The following is a 22701-nucleotide window of genomic DNA, read 5'->3' on the forward strand; positions in this document are numbered from 1 at the left end:
TTTATGATGTTGCTATTTTTTTCCATCCAATGCTGGCTCTAGATGGTGGTAGTCAGTTTTCTCTGACTGTGGTGTGTGGATGTCCTGTGCACTTAGCATTATGTTTCCATCTTTTTTCACAATATCAAATGCAGGAGTGGATTTTAACCACAAAACTGAGAATAAGGCTGAAATTTGTGATTATGGGCAACACCTTAGATTACTTTCATAGCTTTGGAGAAATGAAAATTGGCTTATTCTTATGAATGACAGCATTATGTGCTGATTTTATGAAGGTTCATTAACCTTTAGGAAAGGAATGTATTCATTCCATACTAAATGGAGTATATTCTACACAAAAAAGAGAAAGAAATACAATAGGATTGCTCATTTTCTCAACATACTTACAAATTTCTTAGAAGTATACGTAATGACTGTTTAATCTGATGCCTCCATCAGTCAGAGCCTTTTGAGATTTGCAGCAAGTCTTTCCAAGGTCAGTGATGAGCATCAGTATTGATATGTTCATTCATCTCGTGATTTTTTTTTTTGGTTTGTCCTTCAAAAAATTGATTTTTGTTGAAAGAACTGAGACATTTAATGCTGTAGGGTTTGACAGAATGGGTTTATTTTGCCTACCATTTCCCGCTTCGTGCATTTTCAGTGTTTTTCATGGTGCTGTGGGGGTATCCGTGAAGCAAGTTGGAGCTCAAATGACAGCTTTTGCACCACTTTTACAGAATCTATAATTAAGCTTTTACAATAGTGACTGTCATTAGGTCGGAACATTAAAAAAAATCAGTGGTGGATGTAGTAGTAGAAAGAGTCAAACAAATATTTTGTCAAGTAGGCTATTTCCATTTGGTAAGTGTGAATAAAATAGTGAAATACTGTATAATAATCTTAAGGTAGAAATGTGAAGATCACAATCAGGAATTTTAAATGATTGTTCAACCCATTAAAGGTTATATTTTCCTAACAAAATGTGTTGTTTGTATTTTAAATAACCATAGTGAAAGTGCACCTAGTGCCTTCAATATTCCAACTGGTTTATCACTTGCTAATTGTTTGAATATTTTCAAATCAAGTTTCAAAGTTCCAAGTAAAATTTATTATTAGCCTACATACATGTCACCACATACAATGCTGAGATTCTTTCTCCTGCAGGCATACTCAGCAAATCTATAAAACAGTAGCTGGAAACAAGATCAATGAATGAGCAAGAATATAGTAGATATACAAACTGCAAATGCAGATATAAATAAATAGCAATAAATAGTTCAAAGTACATTATCAGTACAATACCTAATTTGTATATTCGGAACAACAGACTGCATCCACAGTTGTTACGAGATGCTCCCAAACATACCAGCTGGAAGGATTTAGACGCTCTAACTCTCTGGAGCATGGCTAACTGGCACGGCCCCTTTAAGGGTTTAGGATGGTCCTGCTAATTGGCAATCAGGTTTTAAGCCAAGAATTGAGTATTTAAAGAGCACTTGGACTAAACCCAGCCTTGAAGGGTCAATGACATGAAACATCAAGCTTTCCTTTCTGACCCACAGACCTGCAGAGCATCCCTAGCATTTCCAGCTCTTACATCAGAACTGCCCAGTTCTGGCACAGGCATAAAAAGGCCGGTTGATTTTTTTTTCATTCAATCTGGAGTCCCAAGTGTTACACTGTAGTAGACGGAATGTTTCTCCACGTCCATTCACTGGCCTTTGTTGGAACAGTGTAATTGATCAAAGACTGAAAGTTTAGCTTGGAAATGTGATGAAGAATTAACATGATAATTCCACAGTAATTGAAAAATAAAATGCTGCAGATGCTATAACTCTGAAACGAATTGTCGTACTACATTTTCTGTCACCGTCTGGTCTGCTGAATTTCCTACCTTTCCTGTTTTAGATTTACAGCAATCCAGTTCTAAAATAAAGTCCTCAACCTGCATTAGCTCCGTTTTATTTTCTCCACAGATGCTGGCCTAGCCCACTGAGTATTTCCAGCATCCTACTTTATTTTTTCAGCAACTGTTGTCTTTGACCACTTATTGTTCCAGCACTGTTTGTTCTGTGTTTCTATTTCTATCTCTATCTCTCTCTCTCATTCTCACTGGTGACTTTAATAGAGCATTGCTGTCTGAAGTCTCTCCGAAGTTTTGTTAACATATCCAGGTAAGCATACTCAAACACTACTACTCTCCTTTCCGCAATGCTTACAAAGCACTCCTCCGCCCGCCATGTGGAAAATTGGATCACTCCTCCACCTTGCTGCTACTGAAGTACAGGCAGAAGTTGAAACAAGAGGCGGCCATAGTTAAAACCGTCCACTATTGGTCTGACCAATTGGTCTCCATGCTACAGGATTGCTTTGATGACGTCAACTGGAATGTCTTCCATGATGAGGATGTCTCTGAGTTCACGGATGGGGTCACGAGTTTCATCCGGAAGTGCATTGAGGATGCTGTCCCCCCCCTAAAATCGGTCAGGGTCTATCCAAACCAGAAACCCTGGATCACCAGTTCCATGCCAGCAGCACTTACTGCGCGACACAGAGCTTACGTTGCCGGTGACCAACAGGAATTCAAGAAATGTAGCTACAATCTGCACAAAGTCATCAAGGCAGCGAAACAATAATACAGGGACAAGATTCAGATGCAACTCTCCATCAACAACACACGCAGCTTATGGCAAGATCTGCACACCATCGCAAACTTCAAAGCTAAACGCAATGGAGTTTCCAACATTGCTGCCTCTCCTAGATGAGCTAAATCTTTTTTATGCTCAATTCGATGTTGGCAACACTGAGCCCCTGAGGAGAGCTGCTGATGCAACCTGCACCTTGGTCATCTTTGAGGCTGAAGTACAAGTGGACAGTTGCAAGGCTGCGGGATAAGACGGCACCCCAGGGCAGGTACTCAGGATGTGCACGGCACAACTGGCAGCTGTGTTTACAGACATTTTTAATCTCTCTCTCTCCAAGTGTAGAGTGCCCTCCTGCTTCAAAACATCCACCATTGTTCCTGTACCTAAAAAGACCAAGGTAACATGTCTGAATGACTGGTGTCCTGTCACACTCACCTCAATAATAAGCAAATGCTTTGAGAGGCTGGTCAAGGCTCTACAGTATGCTGCCACCCATATTGGACCTCCTACAATTCACCTACTGACACAACCGATCAACAGATGACGCACTAGCCACAGCTCTGCACACCATCCTTACACATCTGGAGAAGGATAATTATGTGAAAATGCTGTTTTGGACTACAGTTCAGCATTCGACACCATAATTCCCTCCAGGCTTGACAAGAAGCTCAGAGACCTCGGCCTTCACCCTGCCTTGTGCAGCTGGATCCTGGACTTCCTGTCAGATTGCCGGCAGGCGGTAAGAGTGGGCTCCCTCACCTCTGCCCCTCTGACCCTCAACACAGATGCCCCTCAGGGCTGTGCCCTAAGCCCCCTCCTTTACTCTCTGTATACCCATGACTGTATTGCCACTCACAGCTCCAATCTGCTAATTAAATTTGCTGATAACACTACACTGATTGGCCTGATCTCAAATATTAATGAGGCAGCCTACAGAGAAGAAGTCATCACCCTGACATAGTGGTGTCAAGAAAACAACCTCTCCCTCAATGTCGCAAAAACAAAAGAGCTAGTTGTGGACGACAGGAAAAATGGAGATGGGCTAACCCCTATTGACACCAATGGATCTGGGGTTGAGAGTGTGAATAGCATTAAGTTTCTCGGCGTACACATCACCAAGGATCTCATGTAGTCTGTACACACTGGCTGTGTGGTGAAAAAGGCACAACAGCGCCTCTTTCACCTTAGACAGTTGAGGAAGTTTGGTATGGGCCCCCAAATCCTAAGAACTTTCTACAGGGGCACAATTGAGAGCATCCTGACTGGCTGCATCACTGTCTGGTATGGGAACTGTACTTCCCTCAACCGCAGGACTCTGCAGAGAGTGGTGCGGATAGCCCAGCACATCTGTAGATGTGAACTTCCCACTTATTCAGGATATTTACAAAGACAGGTGTGTAAAAAGGGCCCGAAGGATCATTGGGGACCCGAGTCACCCCAACCACAAACTGTTTCAGCTGCTACCATCCGGGAAACGGTACTGCAGCATGAAAACCAGGACCAACAGGCTCCGGGACAACTTCCTCCACCAGGCCTTCAAACTGATTAATTCATGCTGATACAACTGTAGTTCTACGTTACATTGACTGTCTGTTGTACATGCTATTTATTACTATAAATTGCATATTGCACATTTAGATGGAGATGTAACGTAAAGGTTTTTACTCTTCATGTATGTGATGGAAGTAGGTAATAAAGTCAGTTCAATTCAATTCATCTCTTTATTTATACCTCCTCTAGGCAGCTTAGCTGTCAGTAATAACCCTTCACCACAATTGGCAGCAGGCAATCTATGTCATTCAGTTTTTTCTCTTGACTCTTTTACAGACATTCACTCTGTTTACAACAGGAATTCTGCAGATGCTGGAAATTCAAGCAACACACATCAAAGTTGCTGGTGAACGCAGCAGGCCAGGCCGCATCTCTAGGAAGAGGTGTCAGGACCTGACGAAGGGTCTCAGTCTGAAACGTCGACTGTACCTCTTCCTAGAGATGCTGCCTGGCCTGCTGCGTTCACCAGCAACTTTGATGTGTGTTGCTATTCACTTTGTTTACCCTTGTTTTAACAATTTAAAACATGATATAGTGTTCCAAACTTTCCTGATTGTCTGTAACTGCCCACGCATGCCGTTAGGTCTGTTAAGTATTTCCATTATCTTCAGTTTTATTTCAGGCTGATACAATTTACAGATTTTTTCTGCTTTATATTTAATAAATATTTATATAATTTATTCTGATATGTCCGGAATCCAATAATTACATCACTGGCCCCAAACCCCCAAAAAACACATTTCTGTAAGTTTGCCTTTATGGTCATGACAAATAAAATGAAGTATGGACCAGACTGGAGTCAAAAATTGAGCCTACTTTTCACCAAATTCTCCAAGTTGCTATTTTGATCCAAACTTTTAAGCAGTTATTCAGATCAGGTTTCCTTCCTCATTCTGCTTGTGATTTGAACTTCAGTTTTATTTTCAGAACATTGTGAAACAAGTCAAAATCATGACCTTTCTGTTAAATTAGAAGACCTGAACAGAAAAGTTGGTAGAAATTGGGAACAGATATTTTATAATGTTAGAATGGTTAGATTATATGTAAATCAGTAACGTTTAAATCAGGGACAATAAATCTTCATGTGCTTAATTTTAAAATGCAATTTTAAAATTAAACATAATATAAGATGTAATTTGGTACCAAGGGGAATAAATTGCAAAAACATGTTGGATATATCATGATCTATTTATTGGTATGGGATCCCTTGGCGACAGTTGTGTTTTTCCTTCCCCTGTATCAATGTTAGCTGGACCATTTGCTTCTACCCCAGACAGTCATTTATAAAATTACCTTGAAAAATTGGTTCTGTGGAATAAACATAACAACCTATAGTTTGAATTGTGCAAAATCTTACCAACATAAGGAACCAAAGGTAGTTTTCAGTGTGGCTCAGCTGCAGTTTTTAATGTTAAATACAAACCTTTGTATTTCAACAAGGGTTTGCTACGGGTGAACAAAGGATGTTGCAGATCTCAGAATCAGTTTAGCAGACATCGAGGTAATGGAACTTGAATCTGAGATCATATCATTTTGATACTTGGAAAAGAGAAGTAGATGGTGAAGCACTTGTTTCCAGAACCTGTCAACAGAGCAGCAGGGAATGGAAAAGTATTGTATATTCCAATTCCCAATTAGTCATGAATTGGTGTTCAGTTCTGTTGCCATAATGAAGTCAGGCACCCGTTTTATTGCACAAAGTGAATGTCTCACTGATTGAAAGGCCAAGGAAGAGAAGAACAAGTGGTGAAAGCTTGCCCTCAATGCACCTGCCAAAGTATGGAATCTGACACACAGCCTAGACAAGTCCTTTGAGAAATAATTTGACAGCAATTTGTGCACTAATTTGAAATTCAGTCATAAAATTCCAGCTTATCAATAAGCTCATGTCCACTCATACCCAAGTAATTGTGAAAAATGATTATTTTAGGGAGAAATTAACTGAAAATGTTGCTATATATCTGGTTCAGGTAACAAAGCATGCTGACATTTTTTAATTCACTGTATCTCAAAGGACATTCTATGTGTGTTTTTGTTAACAAGATATTATTGAAGGTAGCACTCTGATTATTGTCTCTAATTTGACCATACTAATTTCCCATGTATGAGAGTAGCCATTGCTCTGTCCTTACAATACGCTGATGTCCGAGTGTGAGATTGTGGTGTCTAATGTGGGCCCTTGGTGTCCTGATAAAGGGACTTGGCCCAAAATATAAACTGTTTATTCATCTTTATCCCTCCTTTGGCAGAGAATTGGTATGTGTGAGGACCAACAGCCAGCATACCCTGGCCACCCACATCTACTGATATAGCACTGAACGTTCCAACATCTCCACTGTAAAGCAGACATCTTGGGACCCATGGCAATCAAAATAATTTAGGGGTGTATGAAATATGACATGGCACCATGGACACAGACATAAGAGATTCTGAAGATGCTGGAAATCCAGAGTAATACACAAAAGATTCAGAAAGAACTCCACATCTCAGGCAGCAGTTATATGGGCTTTGTAAAGCTTAAGTATCAGCTGGAAAGCAAAAGCGGAAAAATTATTGAGGAATGAGTAAGAACTATCTCCTGTGTTCTCTTCATGAAGTTACATATGCTAACCATCAACTAGCCACAAGTTCATAAGGCCATGATTTTCAAATAAGCTTATTTATACCAGAGCATCAGGAGATGGCAGGCAGAAAGTCCCAACTATCAAATTTGTATTTAAATCAATCTCCCATCTGTTTAAAAGCAAACTCCTTCAGTGAATATGTTCCTTGTCTTTGGAAAATGGGCTGTGACATAAAATGGGCAGCATTTTTTTTTAATATTTGTTTTTGGCTATTTATCAGATGGGAGTCATCCAATTTGCACTTGCAGATTGGGGAATCCCAGTCAGAAAATCTAGGCTAATATATTTGATGAGTATAATTATATGAATCCTAAGGAAGCATTATGTAATACACTGGAGATTGTACCATCTGCTGATGTCTTTGGGGAATTACACATAATGAGAAATCTTAATTAAAACTAAGACACTAATATCAAATACATTAATTAGGAAATCTGTAAAGCAATAAAATTACAGAATTTAATTTAAAATTGAACAATTGTTTATTATAAGGCCTTGTACTGCATAATTATTGATGTTTATGGAAAAAAGTTAAAATTAATTGAAACTTAAATTATTAAGATACATGTGCAATTTAGGCTTAATTTTTTAAATGTAATTATTACTATAAGATTCAATGATGATAAAAATAATTACAGTTGCTGCAACCTATGTTTTGGATCAGCTATTAATTGCCGCTTGGAAAATCTTTCCCTTACCATTGCCAGCAAACATGGAAACAAATGTTGCCCATGATTTTCTGGCCGTTTCTGGGTAGTAGAGTAGTGAAGATTATCTTTATATTGACATCTAACAGTATAAGTGTCATAAAGCTGAAAGAATTATGGAACATTTGCAAATCAGGAGGCCAAGTCAGCTCATCATGTTGGGGGAGCCCAGAACCAGAGGCCACAGTTTAAGAATAAAGGGGTAGACCATTTAGAACGGAGTTGGGGAAAAACTTTTTCACACAGAGGGTTGTGGATCTATGGAATGCTCTGCCTCAGAAGGCAGTGGAGGCCAATTCTCTGGATTCTTTCAAGAAAGAGTTAGATAGAGCTCTTAAAGATAGCGGAGTCGAGGGATATGGGGAGAAGGCAGGAACAGGGTACTGATTGTGGATGATCAGCCATGATCACAGTGAATGGCTGTGCTGACTCGAAGGGCCGAATGGCCTACCCCTGCACCTATCGTCTATTGTCTATCATATCCGTCGAATGACAGCTACTCAGCCTATAATGCTTTCACTGTGGGCCCAAAGCCTGCAGATTGTAGCTCCTCGCACACACGCAAAAATAATTCAAATGTGATAGGTGCTTCTGTCTCTTCCATCCTTTATAGGTCCATTCAATCTACAGGCTGACTTACTTTATCCTCTTCGTACCTCCAATCTTTCTACCAATTACTTCACATACTTGCCACCTGATTTTCGATCCCAGAGATAGGAGAAATGGATCTTTGCTTTGTACCTCATAATTTTCTGTCTGTGTACCTCGTAATTTTATGTGCTTCCTATACCCTCACCTGTTCCAATGAAGACAATTAAGAAAGGAATGCATGGGCCTTTTTAACCTATTGTGCTCTTTCTAAGGATCATCCATACTTTACAGTATCCTCAGTACTTAATGTATATTCTTGTGCCTTCCCAGTTGCAATCCTCACAGTTTTCTAAATTAAATTTCGCTTACAACTTTTTGCCCAACTGATCTGATCACCTGTGTTCATCTCTGTTCTCCTGGAAGAAAAATCGAAATGTTTTCTTTTCCCCACTATCAATCACGCTGCTTGAGTTTTGCATCATCCGCAGACTCTTCTTCATTCTATGCCAAGCTTTTAAGTTTCATCATTAGTCTGTGAAATAATAAGCAGAGGGACCTAGAGCCCATGGGGAACCTTTATAGGAACAATTTCCCAGTCACAAAAATCACCAACAAAGGTTACCCACTGCTTTGGACCACTGAGCCAATTTTGGATCAAATGACCCACTTTTCCTTGAAGGCCAATTTTACTTTCTTGACAGCCTGCTACTCCGGGCCTTGTCAAAAAGATTGCTGAAACCTAGTTCAGCTATATCAAGCGTTATGCCCTCATTGATTCTCCCGTTATCTCATAAAGGAAAATCAATCAAATTCATCAGACATGGCCATAACTTAACAAATCAGTAGTAACTTGGCTTGATTAAGCTGTCTTTCTAAATGAAGGCTCCTTCTGTCCCCAGTGTTAATTCCAATCATTTCCCCACCACTCAAATTATACTGACTGGTTTATATTTATTCTTGCTTCCTTTTTAACCTCTTGTTCTCTGGCACCACTTTTGTAGCCAGGCACAATAGAGAAATAATGGTCAGGGCTTTTACAATTTCCTCATTCAATTTTTTGACAGCTTGGGATATATTTCATATATATCTGCTGACTTTGTTTGCAAGATGGCACTGGTGGAACAAGGTGATGCCTTGCAGACAACTTATAAAACTTATAAATAAACCTCTATGAACTCCTCTCATTGCAATTTGCAGCCTGTAATTTCCCGTTTAAGTAACGTACTTTTGAACTGTCTTCTGAAGGAGTGGCAGACTTAACGTTCAGGAATACAACAAGTAGACTCAGGCCCTGCATAATGCTATCCCACATAGTGCTGATTTGTTACAACGTAGTTATTCAATTCTTTATTGAAATTTTTAAATGACAAAAATTCATTCTAAACAACACTTAAAACTTGTCAAGAGCAGCCGCCATTACAGTAAACATTCAATCGGCCAATGAGAGCACTTTACATACGCTCTGAGCCACTCACAGCCAATCACATATTAGTTCATGCTCTGCCTCCCCCACGTGTGTAAACTTTCTTTCTCACTCACCAATTATTCCATTTTTTTCACCCATAATGTCTGGAAAACAGCCTGCAATTTCCAGTGAGGGTAGTACATCTAAGATGTTCAGGAAAAGCATTAGCATGGATGCGAAACTGCAAGTGATACAGCGCTGGGAAGCTGGCGAGTGTCAGGCTGATGTTGGCGCCTCTTTGAAATTGACTACATTGATGATCAGAACAATTATAAAAAAAATGTAGGCAAGATAAAAGCTTCTGCAACGACGACCTCAAAGTTATCATCAACGAAGGTGACTCATTCAAGCAGCCATTTGATTGCAAAAATGAAAAATAGACTAAATATATGGGTGGATGACCAAACACAACAAAACATGCCCTGAGCCAGCTGGTAATAATGGAAAAGACGAGAAGCATCTTCAGTCATATTCAGGAAGAAGAAGAAGATACATCAGTAACATTCACAGCCAGCAGAGGTTGGTTTGATAGATTTAAACAGCACAGTAACCTCCATAGCATACATATCTCTGGTGAAGCAGCTAGTGCAGACAGCCAGAGCCTTAATAACGAAGAGCTTCGAGTAGCAATTCTGACAAATCATGGAAGGATGCTCGACAGCTGGAGCATGGAATGTATGCTATCACCTCCTACAAAGTGAAACCAAGTAACATAGGTGACAGCAGGTTTTGTTCCCATAGCCCCTGATGACCCTGTGATTTAGATCTCTGAGGCTGAGATGAGAGCGTCCACAGAAAGCATCTAGTGCAGACAGGGTACTTGACTGTGTACTAAAGACCTGTGCTGATCAAATGGCTGGAGTGTTCATTGATATCTTTAACCACTCACTTTGCAGTCTGATGTACCCACCATGCAGGATTCAATTAAGAAGAACTTGGTTGCCTGTCTCAATGACTACTGTCCAGTAGCACTTACATCCTCTGTGATGAAGTGCTTGGGGAGGTTGGAGATAGAATATATCAACTCCTGCCTGAGAAGCAACTTTGATCTGCTTTATTTTGCCTGCCATCACAACAGCAGATGTTATTTCATTGGCTCTTCACTCACACCCTGGAACATCTGGACAGTGAAGATGCATACATCAGGATGTCCTTCATTGACTACAGCTCGACTTTATTGAATACTATCATCCCCTCAGAACTAATCAACCTAAGCTCCAAGGCCCAAACATCAATACCTCCTTATGCAACTGAATCCTCAATTTCCTCACAGTCAGTCTGGATTGGCAACATCTCCTCCACAGTCTCCATTTGCACAAGTGTACCACAGGGATGTGTGCTTAGCAACTGCTCTACTCACCTTATACTTATGATTGTGAGGCTATGCACAGCTCTCATGTCATATGCTGATGACACCACTGTCGGTGGTCGAATCAAAGATGGTGAAAATCAGCATATAGGAGGGAGACTGAAAACTTGGCTGAGTGATACCACAACAACAACCCCTCACTCAATGTCAGCAATACCAAGGAGCTGACTTCAGGTGGAGGAAACTAGAGGTTCAGGAGCCAAGAGGATCTGTCCTGGGTCCAGCACATGGAAATAGAGCCTCTATTTTCTTTGAAGTTTGCAAAGGTTCAGCGTGTCATCTAAAACTCTGACAAGCTTCTATAGCTGTGCAGTGGACAATATATTGACTGATAACATCACCTATCACCTCCTACAAAGTGAAACCAAGTGACATAGATGACAACAAGTTTTGTTCCCACAGTCCCTAAAAATGCCTTTGAACTGAAAAGCCTACAAAAAGTAATGGATACTACCCTCCCCTCCACTGAGTACATCTACAGGGAGCGTTGTTGCAGGAAAGCAACATCCATCATCGAGGTCCCCCACCATCCAGGCCATGTTCTCTTCTCACTGCTGCCATCAGGAAGGAGGTACAAGAGCCTCAGGACCCACACCAGGTTCAGGAACAGTTCTTACCACTCAACTTGAACCGAAGGGGATCATTTCACTGAACTTCACTCATACTGACACTGAACTATTCCCACAACCTACAGACTTGATTTCATCTCATGTTCTCGATCATTATTGATTACTTTTTTTTTTTTTTTTTTGTATTTGTCCAGTTTGTTGCTTTTTGCACATTGGTTGTCTGTCTTGTTGTGTGCAGTCTTTCATTGATTCTATTGTGTTACTTTGAATTTACTGTGAATGCCTGCAAGAAAATGAATCTCAGTGTTGTATATGGTGACATAAATGTACTGTATTTTGATAATAAATTTACTTTGATAATAAATTTTCTTTGAATTTCCTTTTCACATTCAAATATGCTAAACTCCTTAATATTTTTTTTTAACCAAGCTTATCCCTTTCTCTTTAACCACAGGATTGGCCTCAACCAATGTTCCCTCTAATTTGTAATGAGCAGTGTTTACAAAAATCTTGTGCTGTGCAGTTGTTTACCCTGTGACACATGTGCACACTGAATTTTATGTATAGACGTATTCATTTTAACAGCTAGCAATATACTGTCAATAAGAATTTTGATCTCCTCTGGGTTTGAACGTTTTGCTCTTGTTCATCTGCACTCTCACAAAACATACATAGCAGGCCTGTAACATGTAATGAAGGATTTTCTCGCCGGAGCTTTTGCATATTCCATATGTGATTTGCTTGCTAAATGATGCTTTAAAAAGTCAAGTTTACAAGTATCACACCACCTCTTCCCACTTACAAATTCCCCAGCAACTTTTGCATCACAACAGTACATGCAGTTAACATCAGATTCTGTATTGTACATTAATATTTCTCATAGCTGCACATTCCTGACCTCATGAGTTTTTGGTGTAGTAGTTTCTGCTGTTTCATTAAGCCATTCCACTTCAATGAACTAGCAGTTATTTTGCACTTCACGCCCTTTGCTTCTTGGGAATTTGGCCATAGTGAATCAATAATTTTTTTCAATAAAAACAGTATAAATAAACCAGTTCTAAAATCTGCAGACAAATCCTTGCAAACTCCATGTTGATAACACCGTCCACTTCAGAAACTGGAAAAGGAAATGTGATAGTGTGCAATCGTGAAATACACTTAACAAGCCAATGAGGTAGGGTGTGACAACCTTTTGTGTGCAGTTTAAATTCCTTTGTGCGCTAGTAGCAGAAGATGTGTGTGCGCACACCTTAAAGGGAACATCAGCAACAACGCTTTGACTGTAAAGTTAGCCCTTGAACATAATTGCAGCAAGTCTTCTCCAGTCCAATTAAAATAATGCATGGAAATTGGTTGAGGAGTCCATCTGAATCCCTGAAATGTGAATCTGATGGTCCTCGCTCCAAGGAAGATGACCCTTCTTGTATATTAAATCTCTAATATTGAAACAAAGATGGGATCATGTCATGGTTTACATGTGAATTGGAAGTTTGATGATTTGGTGGTAGGATAGCTTCAGTCTGGAGATAATGCTTGCAGGTCCAAAAAAGAGATGGCCTAGAGAGAGAGAGAGAGACTGTTACGGTAGTGTGATAACTGGTGATGGTGTGTAGTTGATAGAAGATTATTCTTGTTTTTCAGGATCAGCTGATAGGAACCAATAGTTCTAACTGCTCTGTTGTACATGAATGAATTTAAACAACAATTGGCCTTTCATTGCAAATTATGAAACTGATACTGTCCAATCTAAAAATTGTTGGTGACAATTGAAAACATTACATTTATATTAGAATACTTCACCAACAGTTTTAACTCTGGCTATTATGATCATTGTTTTGGCCTCAACAGCAAGATTTTGTTAAAATTAGAAAGACTAAACAACATTTACAAAATGATTATGCCTACATTGGTCCTCTCCAATTCAAGTTAACCATGAAGTGCTTCAGTTTGAAGGGTGGTTTCTGTTAAGCCAATGCCTGGAATATTCCGCATCAGATCCAGTAACCTTTGTACATGAAGAAGTTGCCAAATTACTGTGGAATTCCATCCTACCAGATAGCTTTGATTCTTGGGCAGCTCTGAGCTTTAGGATTTCCAAAGCACTAAAGTGGAAACCAGGCCTGAGTAATGAAGGCATTCCTTTCATTGTTGAACATAGTTTGCTCAGTATTTCAGTGAAATTATATTTAACTCAATAGTCTCCCAATTTCCATAATTCCGTATCATACCTAATAACAATAATTGATTTGGTATTGGGAAATGAACCTGGTCAGGTGTCAGATCTCTCAGTGGGAGAGCATTTTGGAGATAGTGATCATAATTCTATCTCCTTTATAATAGCATTGGAGAGAGATAGGAACAGACAAGTTAGAAAAACGTTTAATTGGAGTAAGGGGAATTATGAGGCTATCAGGCAGGAAATTGGAAGCTTAAATTGGGAACAGATGTTCTCAGGGAAAAGTATAGAAGAAATGTGGCAAATGTTCGGAGGATATTTGTGTGGAGTTCTGCATAGGTACATTCCAATGAGACAGAGAAGTTATGGTAGGGTACAGGAACCATGGTGTACAAAGGCTGTAATAAATCTAGTCAAGAAGAAAAGAAAAGCTTACAAAAGGTTCAGAGAGCTAGGTAACGTTAGAGATCTAGAAGATTATAAGGCTAACAGGAAGGAGCTTAAAAAGGAAATTAGGAGAGCCAGAAGGGGCCATGAGAAGGCCTTGGCTGGCAGGATTAAGGAAAACCCCAAGGCATTCTACAAGTATGTGAAGAGCAAGAGGATAAGACGTGAAAGAATAGGACCTATCAAGTGTGACAGTGGGAAAGTGTGTATGGAACCGGAGGAAATAGCAGGGGTACTTAATGAATACTTTACTTCAGTATTCATTATCGAAAAGGTTCTTGGTGATTGTAGTGCTGACTTGCAGCAGACTGAAAAGCTTGAGCATGTAGATATTAAGAAAGAGGATGTGCTGGAGCTTTTGGAAAGCATCAAGTTGGATAAGTCGCTGGGACCAGATGAGGTGTACCCTAGGCTACCGTGGAATGCGAGACAGGGGATTGCTGAGCCTTTGGCGATGATCTTTGAATCATCAATGGGGACGGGAGAGGTTCCGGCGGATTGGAGGGTTGTGGATGTTGTTCCTTTATTCGAGAAAGGGAGTAGAGATAACCCAGGAAATTGTAGACCAGTGAGTCTTACTTCAGTGGTTGGTAAGTTGATGGAGAAGATCCTGAGAGGCAGGATTTATGAACATTTGGAGAGGTATAATATGATTAGGAATAGTCAGCATGGCTTTGTCAAGGGCAGGTCGTGCCTTGCGAGTCTGATTGAATTTTTTGAGGATGTGATTAAACACGTTGATGAAGGAAGAGCAGTAGATGTAGTGTATATGGATTTCAGCAAGGCATTTGATAAGGTACCCCATGCCAGGCTTATTGAGAAAGTAAGGAGGCATGGGATCCAAGCGGACATTGCTTTGTGGATCCAGAACTGGCTTGCCCACAGAAGGCAAAGAGTGGTTGTAGATGGGTCATATTCTGCATGGAGGTCGGTGACCAGTGGTGTGCCTCAGGGATCTGTTCTGGGACCCTTACTCTTCGTGATTTTTATAAATGACCTAGATGAGGAAATGGAGGGATGGGTTAGTAAGTTTGCTGATGACACAAAGGTTGGAGGTGTTGTGGATAGTGTGGAGGGCTGTCAGAAGTTACAGCGGGACATTGATAGGATGCAAAACTGGGCTGAGAAGTGGCAGATGGAGTTCAATCCAGATAAGTGTGAAGTGGTTCATTTTGGTAGGTCAAATATGATGGCAGAATATAGTATTAATGGTAAGACTCTTGGATGTGTGGAGGATCAGAGGGATCTTGGGGTCTGAGTCCATAGGACGCTCAAAGCAGCTGTGCAGGTTGACTGTGGTTAAGAAGGCATACGGTGTATTGGCCTTCATGGATTGAATTTAGGAGCCGAGAGGTAATGTTGCAGCTATATCAGACCCTGGTCAGACCCCACTTGGAGTACTGTGCTCAGTTCCGGTCGCCTCACTACAGGAAGGATGCGGAAGCCATAGAAAGGGTGCAGAGGAGATTTACAAGGATGTTGCCTGGATTGGAGAGCATGCCTTATGAAAACAGGTTGAGTGAACCTGGCCTTTTCTCCTTGGAGCGACAGAGGATGAGAGGTGACCTGATAGAGGTATATAAGATGATGAGAGGCATTGATCGTGTGGATAGTCAGAGGCTTTTCCCCAGGGCTGAAATGGTTGTCACAAGAAAGCACAGGTTTAAGGTGCTGGGGAGTAGGTACAGAGGAGGTGTCAGGGGTAAGTTTTTTACACAGAGAGTGGTGAGTGCTTGGAATGGGCTGCCTGCAACAGTGGTGGAGGCGAATACAATAGGGTCTTTTAAGAGACTTTTGGATAGGTACATTGAGCTTAGTAAAATAGAGGGCTATGGGTAAGCCTAGTAATTTCTAAGGTAGGGACATGTTCGGCACAACTTTGTGGACCGAAGGGCCTGTATTGTGCTGTAGGTTTTCTATGTTTCTATGATGAATACAATTTAATTTTTGTAAAATAGTTGGTGGCATATGATATAGTAATTCTCTAAGCTATAATTTAATTATGGCTTTTTGAATAATAAACATTGCTTCTGTCAAAAAAAACTTATGATCATGTTACATTAACCCTCTGTGTTTCATCATCAGAATCATATGGTTCGTGTTACTTTTAAATATGAAAATGAGTTGATGTCCATTGAAAATGCATTTAAGCTTTGACTTTGGTGTGTTTCACCTCTGTTTAGTGTATGAGAATTTCAGAATTAGGAACGGGACTAGCTCTGCACCACCATTCATCAAGATCATGGCTGACCTTCTACCTTGGGTGCCAGTTTCCAACACAACCCTCATAATCTCACAATTCCCTTCTTATCCAGAAATCTACCTCTCACTGTTTTAAGTGAAATCAGTGACTAAGCCTCCACAGCTCTCTGAAGTAGAGATTTCAGATTTAGATTTACTTATCACACCTACATCAAAAAATTGCAGCGAAATGCCTCGTTTTCATCAACCAACACAATCCTGAGAGTACATGGGGAAGGGGGAGGGGGCCAGCCCACAAGTGTCACCACGCATACCGGTGCCAACGTGGCATACCCGTAATGTTCAACATAACAGAACACAATCAGCGAACAACTTCAACATGACAAAAATCTCTCCTCATCTCTTGTACAAATGGAGCTTGAAACTGAAAATTAATTTCTGATGTCATTCTTCCTCCAGAATTCCCCTTCTCCCCACACTGGTCACATTCTGCACTTCCTATTTGCCATCTCTTCATTCAGAATCAGTAATTAGATTCAATAGCTTTGAGATTGATTTAAAAGGTCATTTCCCCAGGCTGGTAACAATGTTAAATGTCAAACCAAAGCAGGATAAAAACATGAAATGAAAATAATTCTGCAAGGATGCAGTACTGCATGAATGACGCAATGAAGAGGAATCTAACACATCAGTGTTTCCATTAGACCTTAAGACAGAATTTGTTTTACATCACTTGGGAATCTCCAAAGCAGAAAGCATTAAACCATGCTTTCCAGAGTGGATGCATCTTCTCTAGCCCTTGATTATAGTGACTACTCTCCAGAGACTTTGGTTAATAATTGGAGCAATAGATATGTTCCAAGATTTTGAAACATCTCGCAGTTTCCACTGCTATGCCCGCCAACATAAATAGGGGTGTGAGTTTTCCTGAAGTCAATAACTATCTCCTTAGTCTTGCTGACATTGAGGAAGATGGTATTTGCCTTGCATCAGGCCTCGAGCTCTTTCACTTCCACTCTGCAGGCTGCCTCATCATTATTGGTGATGAGCCCCTCAACTGTCATCATCGGCGAACTTGACAATTCGGGTGGTTGGCCTTGGAGTCGTGTGTGAACAGAGTGTACAGCAGTGGGCTCAGCGCACAGCCCTGATGGGGAGGGAGGAGCAGATCTGCATCCTGGCGATCTGAGGTCTGTAGGTTAGGAAGTTCAACGCCCAGTTGTACAGTGGTGTATTTAGACCGAGGAGTCGGAGTTTCTTCACCAAGGTCTGTGGGACAATAGTGTTGAATGTCAAACTGAAATCCAGAAGCAGCACTCTGACATACTGTAAGTGTCCTTGTCTCCTAGGTGTGTCAGAGCCAGGGGCATAACAGATGCTCTGGCATCTGTCGTAGAGCAGTTCTGTCGGTAAGCATGTTGGCGAATGTCCAGTGTGGCAGGAATGGAGCTTTTGATATGTGCCATTACCAGCTGTTCAGAGCACTTCATGATGATTGGTGTCAGTGCCACCAGGCGGTAGTCATTTAGTTCTGAAGGTGTGGGGTTCTTTGCTGCAGATACATGGTGGCTGATTTGATGCATGTGGGGACAGCAGCCTAGGTGAATGAAGTGTTGAAGGTGTGCGCAAGGACGGCGGTGAGCTGGTGTGCACTCGGCCCGGGATGTTGTCTGGCCCAGCTGACTTACGGGGGGTTGACTCACTGCAGAGTCCCTTCTCACATTTGCTGCTGCCACAGTCTGTGGCTGTCCATCTGAGAGAGGGATAGCTTCTGTGCCAGGCATTGTGTTGCATACCTCAGACCCTGCATAAATGTTGTTTCGAGGGCCAGGGAGGGAGCCATCAGCACTACAGTCGAAGCTGGTTTTCCTTGCATAGGCAGTAATGTCCTTGATGTCCACACACTGAGGATCGGACAGGTGTTCCTGAAATTTTTGTGCATATGCAGTCTTTGCCTTCTTGATGCCTAAGACAAAGTTTATTCGGGCCTCTCTGAGAGCTGTTCTGTCACCAGGCTTGATGTCAGAGTCCTGGGCTTTTAGTAGGTAGTGCACCTCTGCGTCCAACCAGCGCTTCTGATTGGTCCATCAGATGAATATTCTTGAGGTGACAACGTAGCCAGGTGTAGCCAGTGACAGATATCCCTTGAGGTCTGTGCCTTCTCCATTTGTGGCAGCCTCCTTGAGCACCTGCCAGTTAGTCCATGCTAAGCAGACATTAGGCCACACAGTGATGGTTCTCTTAACAGGTTTCTCCACTTTCAGCAGCGATTGGTATGCTGGGATTAACATTACAGAGATGCGGTTAAGAGAGGCCAAGATAAAGTTGTGGGTTGGCTTTGTAAGTACCGTGTCTGTTTGCGTAAACATGGTAAAATCTGTTTGTTCCCCGAGTGGCCATGGTGATGTGTTGGTGGAATTTGGGTAAAATGTCCTGTAGGTTAATGTGACTTAAGAGTCCTGCAATTATGAAGAGACCATCTGGATGCTTGTTTTGTAGAGAGCTGATGATACTGTAAAACTCTCCCAATGTGTCCTTGCCGTTCACACTTAGGAGATGTAGACAGCAGTGATGAAAACAACAGTAACACAACAGTGTGCAGTGTTATGTGTTTTACTGGAACGGAGCTGCACGAGGACATACCCAATCAAATCTTTTCCATGGACGGCTTCCAGACCGTTTGGGCTGACCGGAAGTGCACTGAGAGCGGTAAGTGTAAAGGAGTAGGGTGCTTACTGTTCTGGTTAACAATGGATGGTGCAATCCGGGTCATATTATGATCAAGGAACGTGTTTGTAGACCGGCTATTGAACTTTTTGCTGATGGATCCCAGCCATATTCCACCGAGATACAACACTGGGCGTCAAGGGAGGTTGTCTCTGCCTGTGGCCATCGAACTTTGCAGCTCCTCCTGTGGAGGGTCAGACACCCTGAGCCAATAGGCTGGTCCTGGACTTATTTCCATCTGGCATAGTTTGCATTTTGTTGTTTGATTGTTTGTGGGTTTTTTGTATTGCCATATTTATGTTCTATTCTTGGTTGGCGCGGCTGTAACAAAACCCAATTTCCCTCGGGATCAATAAAGTATATCTATCTATCTGTCTAGTAAACCCCCTCAGTAGGGAATGTGACCAGCATTTTATTGTAAAATGTTCAATTGCCTCAGAGCAGTGATTGCTAATTACAAATGAATTTGTCAACCAGCCTTTCTTAATGTACACGCAGATTCCACCTCCTTTGGATTTCCCTGGTAGAGAGTTCCTGTCTGTGCGGAACAGAGTCATTCCATCGAGTTGAAGTGTTGTCGGGCTTCCTGCTGTTTAGTCAGGCTTTGGTGAAAACCAGAATTCTTTATGTTCCCCTGTCTGATTTTAGTTTTCTAAAGCTTATGCATACTTCCTTTTTCCTCCTGACTAAATTTAGGACCTTTTAGGTCATCTAAGTTTCCCTTATCTTACCATCCTTGTCCTTAGTCCTTACTGGAATATGCTAATCCTGAACTCTGATCAGCTGATCTTTAAAGAATTCCCAGATGTTACATATGAGCTTTTCCAGCAGCTGCTGCTACCAATCAATGGCTCTCAGCTCCTCTCTCGTTGTGTCATAATTGGCCCTACCCCAGTTTAGTACCTTCCCTTATTCATAACAATTTTTAAAACACTACTGTATTCCCAAAATAGTCACCCACTTATGCCACCTAGCATGACTTATTTCCCAAAATTATTTAGTGTTTGTTTTGTCGCCTAGTTGGACATTCCTCATTACTATTTCAAAAACCCCTCTTAGATGCACTGAAGAAATCCCACCCTATCAAAGCTTCTTGTCTCTTATTCCCTTAAGTCAACCTTCTGGGAATCCAGGAGAAATTGTCAATATAGTGAGCTCCTGCCTTTCCATTATGGCTGTAAGTTTATCCCTGCTTGCATCACCCACTTGAACAGTTCAGAAAATTAGTCAGTGGGTTAAGTCTTAGTGTATGCAAGCATCAGTCTATCTTTCAGTTATTTTGCACTGCTGAAGTAGACTAAAATACCAATGGATCTTTGACACTCATTCCGCGAATACTCTGTACTCAATTTGACCAAAGAATAATTGAAGGTATAGTTTTCTGTACATTAGCTTCACTTTAGAAAATCTGCTGTACCTACTGAGGTGGCCACTGAATGTTTGTTCATGGTCTTCTGCTGCTGTAGCCTGTCCACTTCAAGGTTTGATATGTTGTGCATTTACAGATACTCTTCTGCACATCACTGTGTAATGTGTGGATATTTGAGTTAATGTCACCTTCTTGTCTGCTTGAACCAGTCTGGCCAATTCCTCTGACCTCTCTAATTAACAAGGTGTTTTTGCCCACAGAACTGCTGCATACTAGATGTTTCTTTTTTGTTTTTTGCACCATTGTCTGTAAGCTCTAGAGACTGTTGTGCATGAAAATCCCAGGAGATCAGCAGTTTCTGAGAAACTCAAACCACCACATCTGGTACCAACCATCATTCCACAGTCAAAGTCACTTAGATCACATTTCTTTTCCATTCTGACGTTTGGTCTGAACAACAACCGAACCTCTTGACTATGTCTGCGTGCTTTTATGCATTAAATTTGCTGCCACGTTTCCCTGATTAGATATTTGCATTAATGAGCAAGCGTACCTAATAAAGTGGCCACTGAGTATAGGAGGGGACTTTTACAATGAATTAAATTATTTCATGTCTCGATCAAATATCCATTTGTAGCAGTCACACAGTCATAAATGCTTGGATGGAATATGACAATTGTATGTTTCTCATTAATTTACATCTCATGAAAGTGTATTTTATTTATAGTGGTTTCAGCAACATTTTTGCTATCCTAGTTATTAAGAAAATACATTCCTGATATGTAATGTTTGCTTGCTTGCTCAAACCAAATGACTGATCATTTTGGTTCAATCTGTAAAACAGGATAATATCCAGGATTTTCCACATCTCTTTTTCATTTTTGTTTTGTAGTCAGAGAGCACTTCATCCACCAGCTAAATGTAATAAATAGGTTTCTGTAGTCTTGAATGAGTGCTTTCAGCTGTCTGGGTCAAAAAGGATAGTGACGTGGTATGTCCTTTAAGGAAATCAATACATGGTTGTTTTAAACATTGATGACTCATTCTTCCTCTGGGGAATCAAGGCTTTTATTGAATTTCAGATTCAATGACTAATGTGCAGTCTTCAGTAATTCTAGCCCAGATAATCTCAAAAGATACAGCAATAAAACAAGTGATCAAGTTGTACTCAAAGATGGAAGGACATCCTGTTTGACTTTTCCTTAAAATGACATGCAGAATGAGTCTGTTTGATGAAATTAGAACATTATGAATCAAGTATAAGTAATGAATTAATGTTAATTTTGCATGCTATGTTTCTCTCACCAACATCTCTCCCACTATTCGTTGCTGTAACTGGATTCAGCAATTGTGATAGGTTCCTAACCGGAGTGCATTAAATGCAGAGTTGCAATGTTTCATAGAGAGTGACTTAGTCTGGCCAATGTGCACAAACTCCTCCTTTGATCCTTTTGCTGGCTTTATAAATTCATGTTTGGGACCTGGGTGTTGCTGGCATGGTCACCATTTATTTTCCATCCCTGGTTACCCTCAAGAAGGTGATAGTGAGCCATCTCCCTGACGATACTCCCATAGTGCTAGGGCATGGTTCCAGGAGTTAGATAAGAATAAGTTGATAAATGGTCTCCATCCAAAATGTCGACTGTTTATTCTCTCCACAGATCTGCTGATTCCTTCAGCATTTTGTGTGTGTTACCCTGAATTTCCAACGTCTGCAGAATCTCATGTGTTTTTGTAGTTGAAAGAATAGTATGTTTCCATGTCAGGGTGGCGTACTACTTAGAGGGAAACCTGTCGATGGTAGTGATTGCCTGCTGTCCTTGGCATTCTAGGAGATCATGGGTTTGGGAGGTACTGTTGGAGCACCCTAGGTAATTAATTGCAGCACATTTTCAACATGGGCCGCACTGCAGTTACTGTGCACTGGCAGTGAAGACAATGATTCAGAGCTACAATATAGAAAGATACTCGATGCTAGTATTGCACTGTTTGTGCTATTTATGTTCACACAAACGCTTTCACAGCTGCTGTAGGATCAGTATATGTGGAATGTCCCTGGTGGAGTCCATTTATTCCCAGGATAGGAAAGGTGTAGCAATTATCGGTCTATTATGGTCACATGCAATGAGGTGCAATGTGTTTGCATGCCACCCAGACAGGTTATGCTACACTGCGGTGTTTAGAAACAGAATGCAGAATATAGTGTTGCAGCTGGAGAGTGCAGTGTAGGTAAACAAATGAAGTGCAGCCAGCAAACTGACATTATATGGACTGAAT

General features: G+C 41.0%; 1 protein-coding gene across 4 annotated transcripts in view; it reads left to right on the forward strand.

Moving 5' to 3' along the window:
* gab2 (GRB2-associated binding protein 2) overlaps positions 1 to 22701 on the forward strand; it is a 286643-nt gene that overhangs the window by 232441 nt on the left and 31501 nt on the right. The gene's annotated exons all lie outside the window — the stretch shown is intronic.

The sequence above is a fragment of the Mobula hypostoma genome, chromosome 7 (genome assembly GCF_963921235.1).
Source record: "Mobula hypostoma chromosome 7, sMobHyp1.1, whole genome shotgun sequence".
Taxonomy (NCBI): domain Eukaryota; kingdom Metazoa; phylum Chordata; class Chondrichthyes; order Myliobatiformes; family Myliobatidae; genus Mobula; species Mobula hypostoma.